The 24,245-nt window shown below is 42.4% G+C and overlaps 1 protein-coding gene and 1 long non-coding RNA gene across 2 annotated transcripts in view; one reads left to right on the forward strand and one right to left on the reverse strand.

The window, feature by feature from the left end:
• LOC134296535 (uncharacterized) overlaps positions 1 to 12,610 on the reverse strand; it is a 51,158-nt gene extending 38,548 nt beyond the window's left edge. The window contains exon 1 of the long non-coding RNA XR_010003314.1: positions 11,890 to 12,610. This is a non-coding gene — a long non-coding RNA (uncharacterized LOC134296535). The remainder of the gene's footprint in view (positions 1 to 11,889) is intronic.
• A 4,082-nt stretch (positions 12,611 to 16,692) lies between these two features.
• Positions 16,693 to 24,245, forward strand: part of prag1 (PEAK1 related, kinase-activating pseudokinase 1) — a 75,600-nt gene continuing 68,047 nt past the window's right edge. The window contains exon 1 of the mRNA XM_008116634.3: positions 16,693 to 16,877. The gene's annotated coding sequence lies outside the window, so the exon portion shown is untranslated. The remainder of the gene's footprint in view (positions 16,878 to 24,245) is intronic.

The raw sequence follows: 24,245 nt of genomic DNA on the forward strand, positions 1-24,245 counted from the left end.
CCACGTCCTTCAAAAGCAGAATCTGCACATTCAGTCAAAAGACCCATTCTCCCAGAATTTCTTTGCAACTTCTGTTCCTGGAGTGTGTCTGTGCGTGTGTGTGAATGAGGCCGGGGTCTTTCTTTGTCCCACTGCCCAAAACTCTCTCTGGCTCCTGGTCAGTGTAGTCATTATTTCAAAGAACTATGCGTGAAGACAAAAATTAATACATGCCAGCCATTCCACAGATAAAAGGGCTGATTTAGGGATTGTAGACTGCTGAAGCATTCAGATTTCAAAGACTATCTTTCTTTTAACAGTTTCAGACAGACCAAGAAAAAAATGCAAAAGTATCTCTCTGTTTTTAAAACACACTAACAGCCCTGGTTTGAAAAAAAGATGGCAGCTTGAAAAATTGCATTTTTGATCAGCAGCTATTGGAATTTCCTAACCAGCATGGCCATACAGTCAACGCAGCCCCAGAAAACACTGACTTTGAGAGTCTTTGCATTGACATCTGCAAATGCAACTTTTTCAACTACAGTAGAGTCTCACTTATCCAAAACTCGCTTATTCAAGCTTCTGGATTATCCAATGCATTTTTATAGTCAATGTTTTCAATATATCGTGATATTTTGGTGCTAAATTCGTAAATACAGTAATTACAACATAACATTACTGCGTATTGAACTACTTTTTCTGTCAAATTTGTTGTATAACATGATGCTTTGGTGCTTAATTTGTAAAATCATAACCTAATTTGATGTTTAATAGGCTTTTCCTTAATCCCTTCTTATTATCCAAGATATTCGGTTATCCAAGGTTCTGTCGGCCCGTTTAGCTTGGATAAATGAGACTCTACTGTAGTATGACTAATAGCATTTAATATCATTTATTTGTAGTGGTTTGAGCATTGGAGTACAGGGAGTCCCCAAGTTACAAACAAGATAGGTTCTTGTTGGATGTTGTAGATGTAAATAAATAGAAGCTTTACCACGGCTTCTGAACCAAAGTTTACCCTGCAGTGTAATAACGTGCCACTCAGGTCTGTGAAATAAGTAACAGTAACTTTACTTCAGTTCAATAGGTCAAGCAGAGCAACAATATATACAGTAGTCTCTGACTTTTTACAGAGAACAGAGGGAACAAACAGTCCTTTTAAAACAGCCTTTAAATATGCCTCATTGCCTTAAAAATGATCAGGCTTCAGAGAGTCAGCAGCCATTAATTCCATAGCTGTTTCATTTTCGTTCTTCTGATGTATAAGTGCCTGCTCAAACCGTTTATCTCAGCAGCAAGCCAGAGACAGTAGCCAATCAGAATGTTGGCTCCTGGCACACTTAGCCAATCGGCTGCTGCCACATGTCTTTCCAGTCAACCCATTACATCATTATGCCTTTTACAAATCCCCACAGCACTGTAGGTTTTTTTCTCAAGTTGAATTTGTATGTAAGTTGGAACAGCCACATTTTTAAGTGTGCATGTATATGTATATGTGTGTGTTTGTGTGTATATCTATCTATCTATCTTTGGCTAGCATAGGGAAAGGTTAACATGCCTGTGATGTTTGTTTTGCTGTCTGTGCATCTAACTTTCTGTCCCTGTGATAATTAGATTTTGAAAAATTTGGCTTGTTGTGGAAAAAAGGATTGTTAAGAAAGCTTTAGCTGAGACACCTTTTTGCCATGATAATAACTCTTTTAGGAGTGAATTTCCCTTCTGAGGGGTAGATTTCTCTCACTTTCTGTTGTCTCAACCCCGTACTCAACTATGAGTTGTTTATAAATCAGATGTTTGTAAATCTGGGATTATTCTGAAGACTATGGAAACCCACTGGGTAACCTTGGAGAAAAGCTCTCTCACAGCCTCAGAGGAAAGTAAAGGCAAATCCCCTCTGAACAAATCTTGCCAAGATAAACCTGTAATAGGTTCAATTTAGTGACACCATCTGTCAGAAATTACTTGAAGGCACAACAACCACTGAAATGTTTAGTATTTGGCTTAAGGGTTGATAATATTTGCACTAATACTGCAGCATTCATTCATTTGAGCAATATAATGAATATTTATTTATGATAAAGTCATGGCAGCATATATGAGGCAGCAATACTAGGGTTATTTGAAAACAGTTTCCCCTAATCCATCATTGGGTCTTCAGCACATACTGCACTATTATATATACAGTACTGAAATGTTTCACTCACCTTTTTAAAAACAAAGTACTAAGAAAGATTGTATAATAATTTGCACTAAAAATCGAATTAAACATGAAATCATTACAATGCAAACATTACATGTTTTGCAAAGAATGTTTTAAGAAATGGAGCAGGCCGATGGAAGTGTTGTGGCTCAGTAAGAGGCTGGGGATTTCTCAGAGGACAAGAAGGGTGATGGGTTTCCAGCTGAGGAGTCTGTGTGTGATCAGGGTGAATTGCAGACCTGAGTTCAGAGAGAAGTGCAGGCAGCTGAAGATGAGACAGAGGATGTTTTGGATTCCAATGTTCGTTCCTTAGCATGTCAGCCTCAGCTTTCATGAGGGGACATGAGAGAAGCCTTCCACAAGATGGTAACAAATCCAGGCGTCCCCTGGGCAACGTCTCTGTAGATGGCCAATTCTCTCACACAAGATGTGACTTGCAGTATATTCTCAATTCGCCTCTGACATGATTAAAAAAAGGCAACAGGGGAAAGTGAATCGGCCTTCAGCTAATGATGAGTTTTCCCATGATATCAGATTAGGTCTCTGGACATAGGGAGTGAAGGATAGATAAATTAGGCACTCGGGGAGACTCCATGAGAAATCCTTGAAACCCAGGTGTGTGAGGCATGTTTTCATGGCTTCTTGTTTGGGCCTGGGCTTAAATTAAGTGATGTTTACTTGGTGTCTCTGAGAGGAGACAACATTGCCAAAAGTTTCAGGTTCTTTCTCAGCTCTCAAGTTCATGATTCAAGTTTCCTGTGTTTGCCTATGTTCCTGAAAGAGTTTTGCCTTGGAAGAAGTTCCTGTTTTCATGCTTATGGATTTGTGCCTGTGATCTTGACTTCCTTGACTTCATATACCTTGCCATTTTTGGACTACTGCTCTTTTGTATATGGACTACTGCTATTTTATAGCTCCTTTTCTGCTGCTCTTTTGGGAAATGCCCCTTTCCCCTTCATACATGCTCTTCTTAATAAACTGCTGTAGTTAGTACTATTGGACTCTGGTGTGGTGCTGGGTGAAATGTATATCAAGGCTAGAGTGCAACAAGAAGGATTTTTGAATCTGGTTGAGTGTTGACATATTTTTCAAATTAGCCTTTGAAGCTGTTTTAATCAATCTGTTTTAAATTTTTAACTTTATTCATTTTCTTGCTTGCTGCCTTGAGTCTGATTAAGAAACTGGCAAATAAATAAATCACTGCAATTTATGAAGTGATGCATTTGAGCGAGTAGATTTAATCTACAAAAGTTTATGCTTCATTTTCTCAGCTAGTCTCCAAGGTAGTTCAAGACCCTTTGCACACCACTGAACCTCCATATCCATGGTACCAGCTGTTTCATCTATTTACGTTAAAAAAAATACAGTAAGTCCTCTCTATGTGCTCTGTGGTGTTTGTGGGATTCATTTCAATGGGGGTTGCTACTATCTACAGTTTTGTGTATGTATCGATTTGAAATTCCATGTAGATACTGGGGTGGGGGTGTCATATTGTGATGATATTCCAGACTAACACAGCGATGTCTTTGAAATCTAGTAAAACGGACATCCTTTGCAAATTGGATCTCTCACAACATTCCTGTGTTCCCCCATCTCCAGATAATCTGCTCCAGAGATTTGAAGGCTTCTGGAACACTTTGTAGCAGATTTGGAAAGGGAGATCCAAGGAATACAGCTAGAAGACTAAGAAGGGGAAATCCAGTTGTACAAGTGGAAATCCACTTTTACTACATTGAGTGAGGCCTGTGCAATATTCAACATTAATAGAAGAAGGGTGGCTCAGGCTGAGACATTTTAAGGTATGCAGTGCCTGGGATCAATAAAGTAGGCATGCTTTCCTCTGACTCTTAGATGGTGGGAAGAGTGGCCCAAAGACTAGATAACATTATTTAAAAAAAAATCTCCACTACAAATAGCCACTTACCAAATGAATCATAAAGTTGTGGGGATCACTCCACTAATGAAGGAGGCAAGAATTTTTACAACAGCTGCCCAGGCATTTGTCAAGGCCTTGGAATTTATCGCACAAAGTGGCAAGGTGAAAATTAGTCATGGGCCTGGTAACCGTTTCAGCCATTTAATTCATGTTTTCATACTATTTGTTTCATTCAGATGGCACAAAATGGTACACCCCCTCCGGTACGAAAATAACAGTGATTTTCAGTGCTCGGCTGCAGATCCTGGGAGAGGTGGGCGCTTTGGCCCTGCATGCCACACACACACTCTCTTTCCAAGGAGAGTGTGTGTGTGTGGCGTTGCAGGCCCAAAGCACCCGTGCCAGCCAGGGCCTGTAGCTGAGCACCTCTTACTGCTGGCACTGGCAGGTGTGAGTGCTTTGGGCCTGCACGCCACACATGTACTCTTCCTGGAAAGAGAGTGTATGAGTGGCATTACAGGCCCAAAGCACCAGCTCTTGCCAGGGCCTGCAGCCAAGCACCTCTTCCTTGGTGCTCAGCTGCAGGCGCTGGCAGGCGTGGGCACTTTGGTCCTGCACGCTTCACATATGGAAAGAGTGCATATGTGGTGTGCAGGCCCAAAAAGTACCCACACCTGTCAGTGCCTTTCTGGGCCTGCACAGTTGCGGTGCAAGGCTGCCAACAAATGCGATGAAGAGCAAGCCCCGCCAAGCCGCCAGTAAACAAGGCACATTCCAGCCCCACGCCAAGGATCCCACTGTGGGTCCGACCCTAGCTCCGATGAAAAGACCTCAGCAGTGGTGCAAGGTAGATTTCCCAATTGAAGGGGGAAACAACAGCGAGAAATGGCGGCGAAGCTGGCTAGTTTCACCCCTCTAAACCTAAAACTGAGGGGAAGGGGAGCGTTGCCGCCAATTGGATGAAAATATTAGTTTTTTGCAGACCTGAGATGAAAAAGCTCATTCAGAAAGGTGTCCATTTTCGGGAGAGGTGCTGAAAACTGAAAACGGGGCCTTACGAATGAAACAAACAGAAACCAATAGTGATTCTATACAAATGCATAAGACTAGCGGAAAAGATACACAACGTTGTGTGCAAATTGTGTGCAACCTTTTGCTGGTCTGTCACCTCCCCATGATAACTGACATGCAAAGACCATCAACAGCCCAGATTGTGTTACGGTCTTGTCACTTGCCTCATGCGATGAGTCCAATCTGCCTCTGTGCTGGCATGCAGCACAGTTTTTCTGGGTTCTGCATTCAGTCCCCAGAATAATGGGCTCCAATATGCATTTTCAGTTATATAACTTTGAAGTCTTTTGATAGGTAACAGTAACTAGTGATTTCCATTTCATTGGGACAGCGAATATGTTCCAGGTTTCAGGCTAAGTTTAAAGGAGCTACCCAAAGTGTTTAATCTGAACTTTCTCCTTCCCCAATAGGTTCAATACCTTGGAAAGTTCTTTTCCAGTTTGGACCAAATTGCATAATTTGTCATCTCGCTGAAACAGAAGAATGCAGCTGCCACTGTTAAATGGTACCTTTATTCTTCTAAGATGCTCAGATCAACAAATGTGACAAGGTGGTTCAACTCTGTCTTCTCAACAATCCTGGAAGGTAGGTCAGAGGGATGTGCTCAAGACTATACAGTGAATTTCGGATGGTTGCTTATGCATTGCCCAACACAGAGAAAAGAGACACATCTCTAAAGGGGATACAAGAAGACACAGATTTGCAAGATATTTTGACGTGCCAATATGTAGACATAAATGTAGAAATAAATGATATACAGTACAACGTCCATATCCATGAAGCCAGTACCTGCAGTTTCATTTATCCACATCTGACAAAATATGTTTTGTGTAGGCATCTAGGCCATCCAGTCAATTCTATGCTATGCTTTCACTGGAGTTGCACTGTGAGACCTAGCAATGCCAAGGAAAGTTTCCTATCTAGGCATTTCCTAGGTCATCCAGTATGGTATGCTTCTGCTAGAAAGTGTTCCTTCAATGTGTTTCACTATTAACTCTGGTTTTTTGTATCCGTACAACATACTGGAACATATCCATGAAATATTCTGCCACAAATACAGGAGTCATACTGCAATTCATGTAGAAGTGCAATTGAAGTGCCACAGGGTTCTGTCCTAGGCCTGATTCTGTTCAACATCTTTATTAATGGCTTATGAAGGGTTAGAAGGCATGATCATCAAGTTTGTAGAGGACACCAAATTGGGAGGGATAGCCAATACTCCAGAAGACAGGAGCAGAATTCAAAATGATCTTAACAAATTAGAAAGATGTACCAAAACTAACAAAATGAAGTTCAACAGGGACAAATGCAAGATGCTCCACTTAGGTAGAAAAAAGTGGAATGCAAAGATACAGAATGGGGGATACCTGGCTCGACAGCAGTACATGCGAAAAAGACCTTGGAGTCCTTGTGGACAACAAGTTAAACATGAGCCAGCAATGTGATGCGGCAGCTAAAAAAAGCCAACGGGATATTGGCCTGCGTCAATAGGAGTCTAGTGTCTAGATCCAGGCAAGTCATGCTACCCCTCTATTCTGCCTTGGTCAGACCACACCTGGAATACTGTGTCCAATTCTGGGCACCGCAATTGAAGGGAGATGTTGACAAGCTGGAAAGTGTCCAGAGGAGGGTGACTAAAATGATCAACAGTCTGGAGAGCATGCCCTATGAGGAGCGGTTTAAAGATCTGGGCATGTTTAGCCTACAGAAGAGAAGGCTGAGAGGAGACATGATAGCGATGTCATAGGGAGGAGGGAGCAGGCTTGTTTTCTGCTGCCCTGGAGACTAGAACGCAGAACAATGACTTCAAACTTCAGGAAAGACCTGAACATCAGGAAGAACTTCCTCACTGTGAGAGCTGTTTAGCAGTGGAACTCTCTCCCCCAGAGTGTGGTGGAGGCTCCTTCTTTGGAGGCTTTTAAGCAGAGGCTGGGCAGCCATCTGTCTGGGATGCTTTGAATGTGTTTTTCCTGTTTCTTGGCAGGTGGGTTGGACTGGACGGCCCATGAGGTTTCTTCCAACTATATGATTCTATGATCTCATTACAGTGGGAAGGCTATGTGACCAGATAATACCCCTGCTCCCCAAGTCTGCTGTCCAGGTGCCCTCCCTTCTTATAATTCTTTATCTTAAAACTGAGGACAGACTTTCAAATGGAGGACTTTGATTTGTACAAAATTCAGTGAAATGCAAGGGTGAACAAGATTCCCATTGTTTGGCTCTTGCTTTTTTAAGAATATATAATCATTGCATTTGTTATTAAAAACTTATATGAATGCAAGTCATGGATGTGCCAGTATGTATTCAAAAACAAATGCCTTCGAAATACAACAGCCCAGGGATTTTATCATCTGGTTTCTTTTGCCCATCTCTGTATTGTGACCATTGCAGCCCAGGGTTCCATGGAGATGAGCTATTTAATATTCATAAAGCTTTCTACACACAGATGTTAAAAGAAAGACTACAGTGATTAATTGATCAGCCTCAGCTGTCGAATGAGCATGTAAGGAGAGAATTACCTTTGTTGGAGAAGATTCAGAAGCCGGCAGTATTTGGGAGATAAAAGATCCCTGCCTTAACAACACAGCCACATTGTCTTGCCCTGTTGTTTGGCAACTTCTCCACAGACAACCACATGAATAAGTTGCAATGCATATATTCCAGCGGTTTAAGGAAGATGCAATAAGCCATGGTGGCGCAATGGGTTAAATCCTTGTGCTGGATGGACTGCTGACCTGAAGGTTGCATTGCTGACCTGAAGGTTGCTGGTTCGAATCTGCGAGGCGGGGTGAGCTCCCGTCTGACGGCTCTAGCTTGCGGGGCTTGAGAGAAGCCTCCCAGCATGATGGTAACACATCTGGGCATCCCCTGGGCAATGTCTCTGTAGGTGGCCAATTCTCTCGCAACACAAGCGACTTGCAGTATGTTCTCAAGTCGCTTCTAACACGATAAAAAAAGGAAGATGTGAAATTATTAAGTAGTTATGATCGGAACTGCCAGATACTTAAATAATAAAGGACAATGTTGAAAAGAGGAACCTTCTTCACATATAGATCAGGGTTGCCTTAAAAATTCATGAGGATAATGGATGAAACGGGAGTTGATTTAACTTAGCTCTCCATGAAGGTGGCATAGGAACTGCGGTTTTGTCTAGAGGTGAAGAATTCTGCTAAGGAAATGAACTCCTGCACTACAAGGAAATGGGTATGCGCTTTCAGCTTGTTGGATCCTTCCCCAGCATTTCCGGGAATTGTAATTACAGTATATGATGACCTCTGTCTTTGAAAAATGATACAGATTTCTAATCCAGGGTTTCCCATACTTTTGAGAGCTGAGTCACATTAACATGTGTCCTCCCCTCCCTGAAGGGGAACTAGGTGCGTGTTCTATTCTGATTCCTCAAAAACGGTTCTTTGGGAAAATATGCAAAACAAGAACTGTCTGTCATCGAAGGAACACTCTTCTTGTGCTTCTGCATGAATCACAGTTTGCTCCAGGCATCCAAGTCCTAACAGGCAGGAGGCAAGCTCAAAGGCATGACTCATGTGTAGGGCACAGAAGGATGGAGCTCTCATTCTTCCTCCTTTCCTTTTATTTCTTTCCTCTACTCCCCTCTCCATCACAAATGCTTTCCATCTTGTGTTGTCGAAGGCTTTCATGGCTGGAATCATTGGGTTGCTGTGAGTTTTCCAGGCTGTATGGCCATGTTCCAGAAGCATTGTCTCCTGACATTTCACCCACATCTTTGACTAACTCAGCCAGAGAAGTCAGCCATAGCAGAGCATTTGATAAGCCAACCGGGACACAGCATACTATTTGAGAACACAGGAATGCTGGACCACTCTAACAACCACTACGTCAGACTATATAGAGAAGCCATTGAAATCCACAAGCATGTGGACAATTTCAACAGAAAGGAGGAAACTATGAAAATGAACACAATCTGGCTACCAGTGTTAAACAAAACTCTAAAATCAGGACAGTAAATAAATAGCAACAGTCTGAAAACAGGGGAAATCCAGTCAGGAAACAATCAGGGCCAGCAAACACCTTTCAACAAATGATTACCCCAGGCAAGAATCAGCCAGCCCTTGAAGCTGCATGGCCATTCAAATGCTAATCAAGGTGATTAATTGCAACTTTCACACTTTCCTCCAAAATACAAGAGTTCTTTCTCCCACCCTGGACATTATTCCACAGATATATTAACTCCATTTGCTTAGTTTCCAACAGACCTCACAACCTCTGAGGATGCCTGCCATACAAGTGGGTGAAACGTCAGGAGAGAATGCTGCTGGAACCTGGCCATACAGCCCAGAAAATTCACAGCAACCCAGTGATTCCAGCCATGAAAGCCTTCAACAATACACTGAGCTCAAGACTGCAAAATCAGTTTGGGGGTACATTTGCTGTGTTTGTCTTCAAATAATTGCCTTCAACAGACAAGAGTTCTTTCTCCCACTCTGGACCTTCCACAGATATATAAACCCCACTTGCCTAGTTTCCAACAGACCTCACAACCTCTGAGGATGCCTGCCATAGATGTGGGTGAAACGTCAGGAGAGAATACTTCTGGAACTTGGCCATATAGCCCCAAAAACTCCATCTTCTGCAAGATTTTTCTTGAAACAGAATGCTACATGAACAAAGCTCTCAGTCAAATTGGATTTGGTATTCTCCTGTTTAATTAATTCGTACCCTTCTTTCTGCCAGAAATGATCTTAGAGGAGTAAAAATAAAATACACATTGAAAACTAAAATGTAATTCAAAACATAGAAGTAACTGAGTCAGAAACTCAATTTAAAACGCAACACTGAAAGACACAGACAATGGCTTTGAAATTCCTTCACCTGCAGACCAGCTGACTGTATTTACCTGCTGTACTGTTGTGAAAGATGAGCCTCTCAGAGGGAGAAGTAAGTAACAAGCTTAACTCAGCAGCATGGGGTAGACTAGGGTTTGGACTAGGGTTTTTTTTTAAATCGTGTCAGAAGTGACTTAAGAACATACTGCAAGTTGCTTCTGGTGTGAAAAAATTGGCCGTCTACTGAGACATTGCCCAGGGGGTATCCGGATGTGTTACCATCCTGCTGGGAGGCTTCTCTCATGTCCCCGCATAGGAAGCTAGAGCTGACAAATGGGAGCTCAACCCATCTTGTGGATTCAAACCGGTAACTTTCATGTCAGCAGTCATGCGGGGACACGAGAGAAGCCTCCCACAAGGATGGTAAAAACATCAAAACATCCGGGCGTCCCCTGGGCAACGTCCTTGCAGACTGCCAATTCTCTCACTCCAGAAGCGACTCAAGTTGCTCCTGACACAGAAAAAAAGTAGTCAAGCCAGCACAAAGGTTTAACCCATTGTGCCACCGCAGACTAGGGGTGCATCTACACCATATACTTAATGCAGTTTAACCCCACTTTCACTGCCAGGGCTCAATGCTATGGAATCCCGTGAGTAGCATTTGGTGCTATGAGAAGGCATTGTAATTCTACAATTTTTAGTTTAAAAAAATCTACTTTGAGGCTCACCACTTTCTACAGTCACATGCTACAGGCTAGATGAAGACATCGGTGGTAGTCTTCCAAGGGGGAGACTTGTTATTCTCTACCATTGTTTCAAAATGTTATAGTGCTTCCGCCCCTCCAGAGGAACAGAGGACATGCTCTTCACTACATGGCAGCTCCAAGAAAAATGCAGGAAACAAAATCAATCACTGTACATGGCATTCATTGACCTTGCAAAGGCATTTGACACAGTAAATCGCAGTGGTCTTTGTATCATCCTCCAAAAAATTGGAATCCCTGACAAATTTGTGAGCACCTTGCGGCTCCTCCATGATGGCCGGCATGACTACATGGAGCGCTGTTACCTTCTCGCCGGAGCAGTACCTATTGATCTACTCACATTTGCATGTTTTTGAACTGCTAGGTTAGCAGAAGCTGGGGCTAACAGCGGGAGCTCACCCTGCTCCCCGTATTCGAACTGCCAACCTTTCTGTCAGCAAGTACAGCAGCTCAGTGGCTTAACCCGTTGTGCTACCAAGGTTATCAATATAGCTCACTGAAAAAGCAACTTTTTCAAGCTCCACTTCTGCAGCTCTTTAAGCCTCCGCCATGCTTCAATTTACTTTTTTATTTTTATTATATTATTATTATTATTATTATTATTATTATTATTATTAATTCAATTTCTCCCATGGGTGAAATTCAAACTAGTGTACAAAGGCTTTTTTAAAAACCCAATACACATTCATAAATACAGTAGAGTCTCACTTATCCAAGCCTCGCTTATCCAAGCTTCTGGATTATCCAAGCCATTTTTGTACTCAATGTTTTCAATATATCATGATATTTTGGCTCTAAATTCATAAATACAGTAATTACAACATAACATTACTGCATATTGAACTACTTTTTCTGTCAAATTTGTTGTATAACGTGATGTTTTGGTGCTTAATTTGCAAAATCATAACCTAATTTGATGTTTAATAGGCTTTTCCTTAATTCCTCCTTATTATCCAAGATATTCGCTTATCCAAGCTTCTGCTGGCCTGTTTAGCTTGGATAAGTGACACTCTACTGTACATAAAATACATATTTATTTATTTATTTATTTGGCGGCATTTATATCCCGCCCTTCTCACCATGAAGGGGACTCATATTCAACTAAAACATCATAAGCCAATTTAAATAACCTTTAAATAGCTTCTTTTGTTTGAACCAGGAAAATCTTTTTAAAGAAAGAAATACTTTTCAAACCTGAAAAATGTCCATTAGGCACTATTATAACTCTGCATCCCTTGCCACCAATCAATGTCCATTAACTACATCTTGAGGAAGAAATCTTATGTACTCTTCTGTAGAATGAACTTCTTAATTAAGCCTACTTTGAAACTCCTGTTGTTTGTCCATATTGACTGAGCAGGCTCGCAAATTACTTAGCAACAGTTTCCTCCACTGTGCTCAGGTGTGTTGCATTTGTCCTGAAATTACAGTAATTATTTCCAAATTTCCAGCTATAGATATAAAAGGAGCACATACACATTTTATGCAAATATATACCCTCTTTTGTCCTTTTTGTCGTTTTTTCTGGGAACGCTGCCACTAGGTTGAATGTGTGTGAAGGCGGGAGGGAGGTTAACTCTTTTTTTTCACATTTTAAAATCTGGTACATAATTTTCCCTTAAAGAATTGTCGTTCCCCCACCCAAACTCCACCAGTATTCCAAGTTGGTCATAGTGGGTATTTGTGCCAAGTTTGGTCCAGATCCATCAGTTGGGTGCACATTGATTGCTATGTCGATACGGGTGAACTATAACTCCCAGCCTCTGTGGTCAGTCACCTCGAAACCCCTCCAGTATTCAAAGTTTGCCATGCTGAGTATGTGTGGCAAGTTTACTAGTTCCATCACCACTTTGGTAGAGTGCTTTCTGAATGTTGGTCAACTACAACTCCCAGAATGCAAAAACAGCCCCCTCCAACCCCACCAATATTCAATGTTGGCCATGTAGATAATGTGCAAAGTTTGGTGCAGATCCATTGTGGACTGGCTTCAGAGTGCAAATGAAGCACCAAAACATCATGTTAGACAACAAATTTGGCAGAAAAAGTAGTTCAATACGCAGTAATGCTATGTAGTAATTACTGTATTTATGAATTTAGCACCAAAATATCACGATATATTAAAAACATTGACTACAAAAATGCGTTGGATAATCCAGAACGTTGGATAAGCGAGTGTTGGATAAGTGAGACTCTACTGTATAAGATTATCAAGATACAGTAGAGTCTCACTTATCCAACATAAACAGGCCGGCAGGATAAGTGAATATGTTGGATAATAAGGGATTCAGGAAAAGCCTATTAAACATCAAATTAGGTTATGATTTTGCAAATTAAGCACCAAAACATCATATTATACAACAAATTTGACAGAAAAAGTACTTCCATGCGCAGTAATGCTATGTAGTAATTACAGTAAAGTCTCACTTATCCAACACTCGCCTCTCCAACGTTCTGGATTATCCAACGCATTTTTGTAGTCAATGTTTTCAATATATCGTGATATTTTGGTGCTAAATTCATAAATACAGTAATTACTATATAGCATTACTGCGTATTGAACTTCTTTTTCTGTCAATTTGTTGTATAACATGATGTTTTGATGCTTAATTTGTAAAATCATAACCTATTTTGATGTTTAATAGGCTTTTCCTTAATCTTTCCTTATTATCCAACATATTCGCTTATCCATCATTCTGCTGGCCTGTTTATGTTGGATAAGTGAGACTCTACTGTATATACACACATATCTTCTATATATATAAAAGGGTAATGAAATTTCGGCCTAGGACAAAACAACAAAACTATACATCCCAGAAACACTAAACTTGGCAGCACAACCCCTCATCCATCCCTCTACATTCATACAACAAAAAGCTCCAGCTACTCCAGAAAACGGCCAGGCTTTGATACTGCAAGGCTATTCACTGCTATTCCAACTGGCCAACAAAGGATTCCCATAAGCCACAGCAACGCGTGGCCGGGCAAAGCTAGTACAACTCATAAAACAGTAAAAAACCATAAATAACAATCAAAACATTCGACCAAAAGAACAATAAATAACCAGATGGATTGACATGGTCTGTTATGGTCAGCATCTTTCAGGGCCAACCCCTTATAAGAGTTCCATACTCTCTCTCTCTCTCTCTCTCTCTCTCTCTATATATATATATATATATACACACACACACACACACACACACACACATATCGTTGTCGTCTCACTCGTTCAGTCGTTTTCCCAGTTCCTTCAAGGTCGAACCAGTCACTTCAAGGATACCGTCCATCCATCTCGCCTTTGGTCGGCCTCTCTTCCTTTTTCCTTCCATTTCCCCCAGCATCGTGATGTGACAAGTGGATTGCCGCAGGGCTCCGTCCTGGGCCCGGTTCTGTTCAACATCTTTATTAACTACTTAGACGAAGGGTTAGAAGGCACGATCATCAAGTTTGCAGACGACACAAAACTGGGAGGGATAGCTAACACTCCAGAAGACAGGAGCAGAATTCAAAACGATCTTGACAGACTAGAGAGATGGGTCGAAACTAACAAAATGAAGTTCAACAGGGACAAATGCAAGATACTTCACTTCGGCAGAAAAAATGGAAATCAAAGATACAGAATGGGGGACGCCTGGCTTGACAGCAGTGTGTGCAAAAAAGACCTTGGAGTCGTCGTGGACAAGTTAAACATGAGCCAACAATGTGATGCGGCAGCTAAAAAGGCCAACGGGATTCTGGCCTGCATCAATAGGGGTATAGCGTCTAGATCCAGGGAAGTCATGCTCCCCCTCTATTCTGCCTTGGTCAGACCACACCTGGAATACTGCGTCCAATTTTGGGCACCACAGTTGAAGGGAGATGTTGACAAGCTGGAAAGCATCCAGAGGAGGGCGACTAAAATGATTAAGGGTCTGGAGAACAAGCCCTATGAGGAGAGGCTTAAAGAACTGGACATGTTTAGTCTGCAGAAGAGAAGGCTGAGAGGAGACATGATAGCCATGTACAAATACGTGAAGGGAAGTCATAGGGAGGAGGGAGCAAGCTTGTTTTCTGCTGCCCTACAGACTAGGACACGGAACAATGGCTTCAAACTACAGGAAAGGAGATTCCACCTGAACATCAGGAAGAACTTCCTCACAGTGAGGGCTGTTTGGCAGTGGAACTCTCTCCCCCGGGCCGTGGTGGAGGCTCCTTCTTTGGAGGCTTTTAAGCAGAGGCTGGATGGCCATCTGTCGGGGGTGCTTTGAATGCGATTTCCTGCTTCTTAGCAGGGGGTTGGACCGGATGGCCCATGAGGTCTCTTCCAACTCTACTATTCTATGATTCTATGATTCTCCAAGCTTTCCTGTCTTCTCATGATGTGGCCAAAATAATTCAGCTTTGCCTCTAATATCCTTCCCTGTAGTGAGCAGCCGGGCATTATTTCCTGGAGTTTGGACTGGTTGGATCTTCTTGCGGTCCAAGGCACTCTCAGGATTTTCCTCCAGCACCAAAGTTCAAAAGCGTCTATCTTCCTTCGCTCAGCCTTCCTTATGGTCCAGCTCTCGCATCCATAGAGAATGAGGAATATCCTTGCTTTGACTATGCGGCCCTTCGTTGCCAGTGTGATGTCTCTGCTTTTCAGTATTTTATCGAGGTTGGCCATTGCTCTCCTCCCAAGAAGTAGACATAGATGTAGTGTCCCTACTTCACGGATTTTCACTTATTGCAGGTGGTCCTGGAACCTAACCCCCGTGATAAGTGAGGGAACACTGTATTATTAACATTGAGGCTATATTTGGGGTTTTTTTTACTTCAAAATAAGATATGTGCAGTGTGCATAGGAATTGTTCATAGTTTTTTTAAAAAAAACCTATAGTCCGGCCCTCCAACGGTCTGAGGGACCGTTGAGGCCCCCTGTTTGAAAAGTTTGGGAAACCCTGCTCTAGTGTGATGAGGTCCCAGGATATATTTTTTTATCTGAACATTTGGGGGGGGGGGGGTTGAACCCCTAAACCAGGGGTCCCCAAACTAAGGCCCGGGGGCCGGATGTGGCCCTCCAAGGTCATTTACCTGGCCCCTGCCCTCAATTTTAGACTTAGGCATACCCAAAGTCTGAAATGACTTGAAGGCACACAACAACAATCCTACTTAACTTGACTATCTCATTGGGCAGAAGCAGGCCCACACTTCCCATTGAAATCCTGATAGGTTTATGTTGGTTAAAATGGTTTTTATTTTTAAATATTGTATTGTTCATTCATTTACTAATATTGTGCTATGGTAATAAGATACTATATTGTGTATATATATAATATTGATAATAATATTATAATGTAATACAATATAATACGTATTTATTTATTTATTACAGTATTTCTACCCTGCCCTTCTCACCCAGTAGGGGACTCAGGGCGGCTAATAATAATAATACAATGTAATAATATTGTATAATATAACAATATTAATTATATATTATATATTAAATGTAATATTACTATTAATAATATGGTATATTGGTATAGTACAATATAGTAATATATAATGCTAATATTGTGCTATGCTAATAATATAATATATTTATGTACATACAACTTGTAAGCTGCTCTGAGTCCCCTTCGGGGTGAGAGATAGTGGAGTATAAATGTAGCAAATAAATAAATAAATAAATGATTGTTGTTGGGGGTTTTTTTGTACTACAGATAAGACATGTGCAGTGTTCACAGGAATTTGTTCATATATTTTTTTCAAATGATAATTTGGCCCCTCAACAATCTGAGGGACCATGAACCGGCCCTCCACTTTAGAAGTTTGAGGACCCCTGCCCTAAACCATTCCCCTGGATACGGGCTTGTGTACAAGTGGCCCTGAGTGGGACGCCAGTTGTGCCCTCAGGCTGGCGAAAAGGAGGCGCCTGGGGCCAAGAGGAGGAAGAAGAGGAGCAGGAGGAGGAGGCGGCTCTGTTTGGAGAAAGAAAGAGAGGGGAGGGGGAAGAGCTGCGCGCGCACCAGGCGCAGCAAACAAGCGCGCGTGCAGGCGGTCGGGCGGTCGCGCGCTCCAGGCTTCCCATTCAGCGGCGGGGCTGACCCTGAGCGCGCGGCGGAGCAGGAGAGCGAGGCAGGAGGCAGCGCTTCTCTCGAGCCCTCCAGCCTTCCTTCCCGGCGGCGAAGGAAGAGCCCATGGCGCTCCGGGTGCACGTCGCGAAGGTAGGTCTCCTCTCCCTCCACCCTTCCATTCATTCCCATTCTGGGCACGCAGCTCCGCGGGAATACTCCCAGACCTTGCCTTAGAGTCCGAGGGAGAGAAAGTTTCCCTGCGGGGAGAAAGAGATCGCCTCCTCCAAACCTCTGAGAAAAAGACTTGGGTTCTTCGCCTTGGCGCTCGGGCATTGAAACCGCGCGATACGGTTAGTGTAGACTCAAAAGGTGCCTTTAGATGGCCCTGGCTTGCAATGTATGGGTACTCCGACGCTGACCCTTGAATGCAGTGTCAAACTGTATCACAGGGGAGTAGAGGTGGGGCCCTAGAAGCACCATCATATCGTACCCATCCAGTTTCTGAATCCAAGGGACCCATCAGCACCTCTTCCGCCAAAGGATTCCCCCAGGCAGGAAGCAGCCAGACCGTGAAGCTGAAAGGCTATTCAGTGCTAATCAAGCTGGCCAATTGCAACATTTCACACTTGAAATCCACAAGCGTGGGGACAATTTAAACAGAAAAGGAGGAAACCATGAAAATGAACGCAATCTGGCTAACAGTACAGTAGAGTCTCACTTATCCAAGCTTCTGGATTATCCAAGCCATTTTTGTAGTCAATGTTTTCAATATATCGTGATATTTTGGTGCTAAATTTGTAAATACAGTAATTACAACATAACATTACTGCATATTGAACTACTTTTTCTGTCAAATTTGTTGTATAACATGATGTTTTGGTGCTTAATTTGTAAAATCATAACCTAACTTGATGTTTAATAGGCTTTTCCTTAATCTCTCCTTATTATCCAAGATATTCGCTTATCCAAGGTTCTGCCAGCCTGTTTAGCTTGGATAAGTGAGAGTCTACTGTATTTTTTTAAAAAAAAACTCTAAAATCAGGACAGTAAATAAAGAACAACACTCTTAAAACAGGGGATTTTCAGACGGAAACAATCAGGGCCAGCTAACATCTCCCCCAACAAAGGATTCCCCCAGGCAGGAATCAGCCAGGCCTTGAAGCTGCAAGGCTTTTCAGTGCTAACCAAGGTGATTAATTGCAACATTCACACTTGTCTCCAACAGACAAGAGTTCTTTCTCCCACTCTGGACCTTCTACAGATATATAAACCCCATGCCTGCCATAGATGTGGGCGAAACGTCAGGAGAGAATGCTTCTGGAACATAGCCATACAACCCAAAAACACACACAACAACAACCCTATATAAACCCCACTTGCCTAGCTTTCCAACAGACCTCACAACCTCTGAGGATGCCTGCCATAGATGTGGGCGAAACGTCAGGAGAGAATGCTTCTGGAACACGGCCATACACCCTGGAAAACTCCCAGCAACCCCAAATGATATGCTTGGATTCTGTGAGTCTACACAGTTCAAAGGCGATCATCTGGATTCAGAAACTGGGTGATATGGTAGTATAGGGAGTCAAGCGAGCCTTGGATTCCCTGTTCCAGGCCTTTACTCTCTCGCCTTTTGATTTGGGTTGTGCGTGGATATCGGTGTGGAGCCACGCACTCTTCCTTTTGATTGCCTTCCTCGCTGTTGTAAGAGCACCTCCTTCTTTGTTTATTGTCCAGGGGCTGGCGCTGAAACCTCCCCCAGCAGACGGTCAGGGAGCCCAGGTTGTTGCTGGCCATTCCCTGCAAGTCTGAGTGTGAAAGCGCCGCTTGCTTGTCTGTGCAACTGAAGTAGCACATGGCTGCTTCCAAAGCTTTGCCCAGGCGGCTTTCCTAGACCTGGAGCTTCCCAATATCCTGCCTGTTTCGAACCAGACTTCTCTGAACAGCCAAAGGATATTTTTCTACTTAAGACTCCAGACTGTAATTGGATATTGTGTGGGGGGAAAAAACCCTTATCCCGTATTTTGCTGCAAGCTTTTTCTCTATCTGCCTTTGCCAGTTGCTGAATTCTACTTTGCAATTGTTGCGTTTACTTTATGTTTGCCTGGAATAATTTAACGTAGAGTTGGAACAGATCTCCCAGGGCCATCGGGTCCAACCCCATTCCACCATGCAAGAAAAGCACAATCAAGGCACTCCTGACAGATGGCCATCCAGCCTCTGCTTAAAAACCTCCAGAGAAGGAGGTTCCCCCCCCCCCCCCCCCCCGCAGCAGCATATCCCAACATCAAACAGCTCTTGCCTTTAAGAAGATCTGTTTGATCATGGAATCCAGAGGACTCCAAGAAAAAGATCTTGGAGTCCTCATGGACAACAAGTTGAACATGAGTCAACAGTGTGATGCGGCAGCTAAAAAAGCCAACAGGATTTTGGCCTGCATAAATAGGAGTACAGGGTCTAGATAAGGCATGGGCAAACCTTGGCCCTCCAAGTGTTTTGGACTTCAACTCCCACAATTCCTAACAGCCGGTAGGAATTGTGGGAGCCGAAATCCAAAACACCCGGAGGGCTGAAGTTTGCCCATGCCTGATCTAGATCCAAGAAAGCCATGTTACTATATTTTGCCTTGGTCAGATCACACCTGGAATCACACTGTGTCCAATTCTGGGCACTGCAATTGAAGGGAGATGTTGACAAGCTGGAATGTGTCCAGAAGAGGGCGACTGAAATGATCAAGGGTCTGGAGAACAAGCCCTATGTGGAGCGGCTTAAAGAGCTGGGCATGTTTAGCCTGCAGAAGAGAAGGCTGAGAGGAGGCATGATGAGGGCCATGTATAAATATGTGAAGGGAAGTCATAGGGAGGAGGGAGCAAGCTTGTTTTCTGCTGCCCTGGAGACTAGGATGCGGAACAGCAGCTTCAAACTACAGGAAAGGAGATTCCACCTGAACATCAGGAAGAACTTCCAACTGTGAGAACTGTTCAGCAGTGGAACTCTCTGCCCAGAGTGTGGTGGGGGCTCCTTCTTTGGAGGCTTTTAAACAGAGGCTAGATGGCCATCTGTTGGGGGTGCTTTGAATGAGATTTTCCTGCTTCTTGGCAGGGGGTTGGACTAGATGGCCCACTAGGTCTCTTCCAACTCTGTGATTCTAAGTTCTTCTGAATGTTTATGCCTAGTTCAGGCATAGACAAACTTCGGCCCTCCGGGTGTTTTGGACATCAACTCCCACAATTCCTAACAGCCGGTAAGCTGGCTGGGATTTCTGGGATTTGAAGTCTAAAACACCCGGAGGACCAAAGTTTGCCCATGACAGGTATAGTTAGGCTTACATTTGTTTTCCTAGACCCTCTGTAGAAGTAAGCCCTGCTTTGTTGACTGGCCTTACTTCCTGGTAAGCAGGTACAGGCAGTCCCTGGGTTAAGAAAAAGAGAGGTTCTGTAGGTTTGTTCAATTGAATTTGTATGGAAGAACAGGTCCATTTTAAAGTGTAACTCCAGCCGAATATGTGTGTGTGTGTACACACACACACACACACTTTGGAAAGCATAGGGAAAGGTTAATACCCCTGTGGTGTTTGTTTTGCCATCTGTGTTCCTGTTCAGAAGATTTCACCTCACTTTCAGCCCCTGGGGTAACTGGATTTTGAAAAAGGTGGCTTGTTATAGAAACAAGGGTTGGTGAGAAAGCACCTTTATCCCATGGTAACTCTTCCAGGAGCAAATTTCCCATCCAAGGAGTAGATTTGTCTCACTTCCTGTTGTCTCACTCTTGGTTGTAACTCTGAGTTGTTTGTAAGTCGAATGTTTGTAACTCAGTGACTGCCTGTATAGGAGTGGCAGTTTTTTCCACCATGGTTGCTGTGTATTTTCCGGGCTGTATGGCCATGTTCTAGAAGCATTCTCTCTTGACGTTTCGCCTGATAATGCTTCTGTAACATGGCCCACATATATTGCAGGCCCACATCTATGGCAGGCATCCTCAGAGGTTGTGAGGTATAGATGTGGGCGAAACATCAGGAGAGAATGCTTCTAGAACATGGCCATATAGCCCAGAAAACACACAACAACCCTGTGATTCCAGCCATGAAAGCCTTCGACAACAAATTTTTCCAGCATGTTTCCCATTTCTGCTCTCCACATTATTTCAACACCTCAACCCATATAGAAGTGGGAGTTTTACAAAAAAAAAAAGTTTTTTCTTTCTTCCATTTGTGCTCTTAAGAAATGGCTAATGCAGGAAGCCTAGGAAAACGTGCCCCAGGGCTAGAAACTGGTTCAATTGCAAATTGTTAACTTGCAATTAATGACAATAAAGTCATTATTGTCAATTAGATTATTAGTGCTTTATTGGTTTCACTGAGCCAGTACACCCTGTCAACCTACTTTGTATACTTTTGTTTATGGCGGTACACTAGGGGATTCATAAATTTTGTTTAATCCCCTATCTGGTAATGCAAAAAGAGGAGACAGCTTGCAGGCCACTGAGCATGTCTAGAGGGCTGCATTTAGTCTAAGAAACCTCACCAAACATAGCACCCAAGCACAAATCAAGTACAGTAGAATCTCGCTTATCCAGCCTTCCCTTATCCAACATTCTGGATTATCCAATGCAGTCTGCTTCCCGCCCAGATCCACAGCTGTTTCTCTAGGTAGCAAAGACTGAACTTTTTACGGATTTAACTTCCAACAATGTTGTTACTGTAAGTTTATTTCATGCAGTTCTATCTTTATTTATATTCAATATTTTTATAGACAATGTTTTCAATACATTGTGATGTTTTGGTGCTAAATTCGTAAATATAGTAATTTCTACCTAACGTGACCGTGTATTGAAGTGCTTTTTCTGTCAATTTGTTGTAAACCATGATGTTTTGGTGCTTAATTCATAAAATCATAATGTAATTTGATGTTTAATATGCTTTTCCTTAATCCCTCCTTATTATCAACATTTTAGCTTATCCAATGTTCTGCTGGCCTGTTTATGATGGATAATCTGGCTACCAGTATTAAAAAACTCTAAAATCAGGACAGTAAATAAAGAACAATGCTCAGAAAACAGGGAAATGCCAGACAAGAAACAATCAGGACCAGCTAACACCTCCCAACAAAGGATCCTCCCAGACAGGAAGCAGCCAGACTTTGAAGCTGCAAGGCCATTCAATGCTAATCAAGGTGGCCAATTGCAATATTCACACCTGCCTCCAACAGGCAAGAGTTCTTTCTCCCACCCTGGACATTATTCCACAGGTATATAAACCCCACTTGTTTAGTTTTCAACAGACCTCGCAACTCTGAGGATGCCTGCCATAGATGTGGGCGTAATGTCAGGAGAGAATGCTTTTGGAACATGGCCATACGGCCTGGAAAACTCACAGCAACCCAGAACCTCACCTTGCATAGTGTTGGGCTGCAGTTTTATTTGAAACACACTTTTGTGATGCAGTTAGATTTATGCACTCATACCATTTGTATCATTAACCCTGGACATGATCCAGTCAAAGCTAAGCACACTTAGGTTTCATTTCCAATGAGAGAAAGAAGCCATGGTGTTCAATTTCTTCTACTGAAATGAATTGGACATGTTTGCTTTGGCTGGATTGAGACCCCATGCTTAGCGTTTCAAGTATTGGCTGCATTTTGATTCTGGATTAAAGCTTCATAAGTGATGGCACTGATCCATAAATGAAAGAATGAATCTAATCCATAAACAGAATAATGAATCTAGACACTCGTAAAACTATAACTCTTCTTATTCCATTGCACTGAGCCATGGTGGTTAAAGTGGGGTCAAATTGTATTCTAAAGTGTAGATGCATCCTTAGTCTTCTAGGAACGTCTCCTCTGCTGACCTTTTACTATGGGATCCATACTAAAGTACATATGTGTATTTGTGCAAATCTGTTGAGTGCCTTCCCCTCTTTGATGTTGGACTGGCTTCAAATCCCAGCAGCCCCATCATAACCAGTGATGAAGAATTCTGGGCATAGCAGCCAAGCAACATCTGAAGGGCAGCATAATTCCCAGCCTATTGCACAGGATGTTAATTTAAATGAAACTGCAGAAGCAAACATAGCTTATCTCTATTGCATTTAATCAATTGTATAATCCATAATTCAATAGGCAGCATAAATTTACATGTTAAGTATGGATGTAATCACATTTTTGGCTCCAGAATAGCCTCTTTATGCAGATTTGGCATAAAGATGATGCCAGTTAAAATGCAAGTTGTCCAGGCAAATTAACATCTACCCAAATGGAGGTAGTGAGCAATTAGAAACTGTTAGTACAGTATGAGCCTCTTGTCCATGTTTTGCTATCCATGGTTCCACTTACCATCCAAAAATATCCCACCCACCAGAAATGTTTGTGAGGCTCTCTAGATTGTCCAATGTAATTCTGTGATATGTTTCTTGTCAAAGTATAGTCAAAATATAGCATTCACTATTATTCATGGTTTCAGGTATCCATTGGATTTCTTGAAATGTATGGATACAGGACTTAAACTGTATACAACACCAGTATTCCCTCTCCACTCCAAGTATAATACAGAATTAATGTTCAAAACCTAAACTTATAATGCAACAAAAGGCGTTTTGAACAGATTTTTTGTTAATAGTAAAGATGATGGACCTTAAAAGTGCACAGACGACACAAGTATTTAGTCGTTATTTATTATTAGCTCTCATAAATGAATGGGATGACCCATCTGCAACAACACTTGAGGTCTTGAGAACTAGTTGATAAAGAATAGAAGACCACAAAGGTTTTGTTCAGGATTGCTTAGTATATCCTTCACCAGCCAGATGTCCCCAAATGTGTTGGGCTATGATTTCTATGGTATTATCCCCAAGCAGTTTATAGTTCAGTACCTTCAAAAGAAGAGAATCATCTCCTTTGAAATGTGATGGAAAAGAGTACCATGGATACCATGACCTGCCAAAAAAAACCAAACAAATGAGACCAAATTCAGCCTGAAAGCTCCCAAGAATTACTTAAAGAGGCTATCATATTCTGGATATATCACGAAAAAAAAATCATTGGGAAAAATTATAATGATTGAAGCTAATAGGAAGAGAGGAAGAGTGCATTACAGGTAGATAGACTCAATCGAAGAAATACAATTCTTGATATGCGAGTCCTGAGTTGACCTGGTTTTGATCAGAATGCATGGAGGTCTATGATTTTAAGCATGATCGATTTAGCTGCTGGTTTTGGAGGCCTGTATAGATGAACATTGTAAAAGGAGAGATACTGAACTGCACCTGCTAGGCATCAAGGGCTTAAATAATCAGTAGGTGTTGTGGTTTGAGCATTGGACTATGACTCTGCGGACTTGGAAGCCCACTAGGTGATCTTGGGCAAGTCACACTCTCTCTGCATCAAAGGATGGCAAAGGCAAACCCTCTCTGAACAAATCTTGCCAAGAAAATCCCGTGACAGTTCTGCCTACGGGTCGCCTGTAAGTCAGAAATGACTTCAAGGCAAACAACAATGATATCTTGCCTTTGGGCACTTGCAT

Source organism: Anolis carolinensis, chromosome 2, assembly GCF_035594765.1.
Source record: "Anolis carolinensis isolate JA03-04 chromosome 2, rAnoCar3.1.pri, whole genome shotgun sequence".
In the NCBI taxonomy this organism is placed as follows: domain Eukaryota; kingdom Metazoa; phylum Chordata; class Lepidosauria; order Squamata; family Dactyloidae; genus Anolis; species Anolis carolinensis.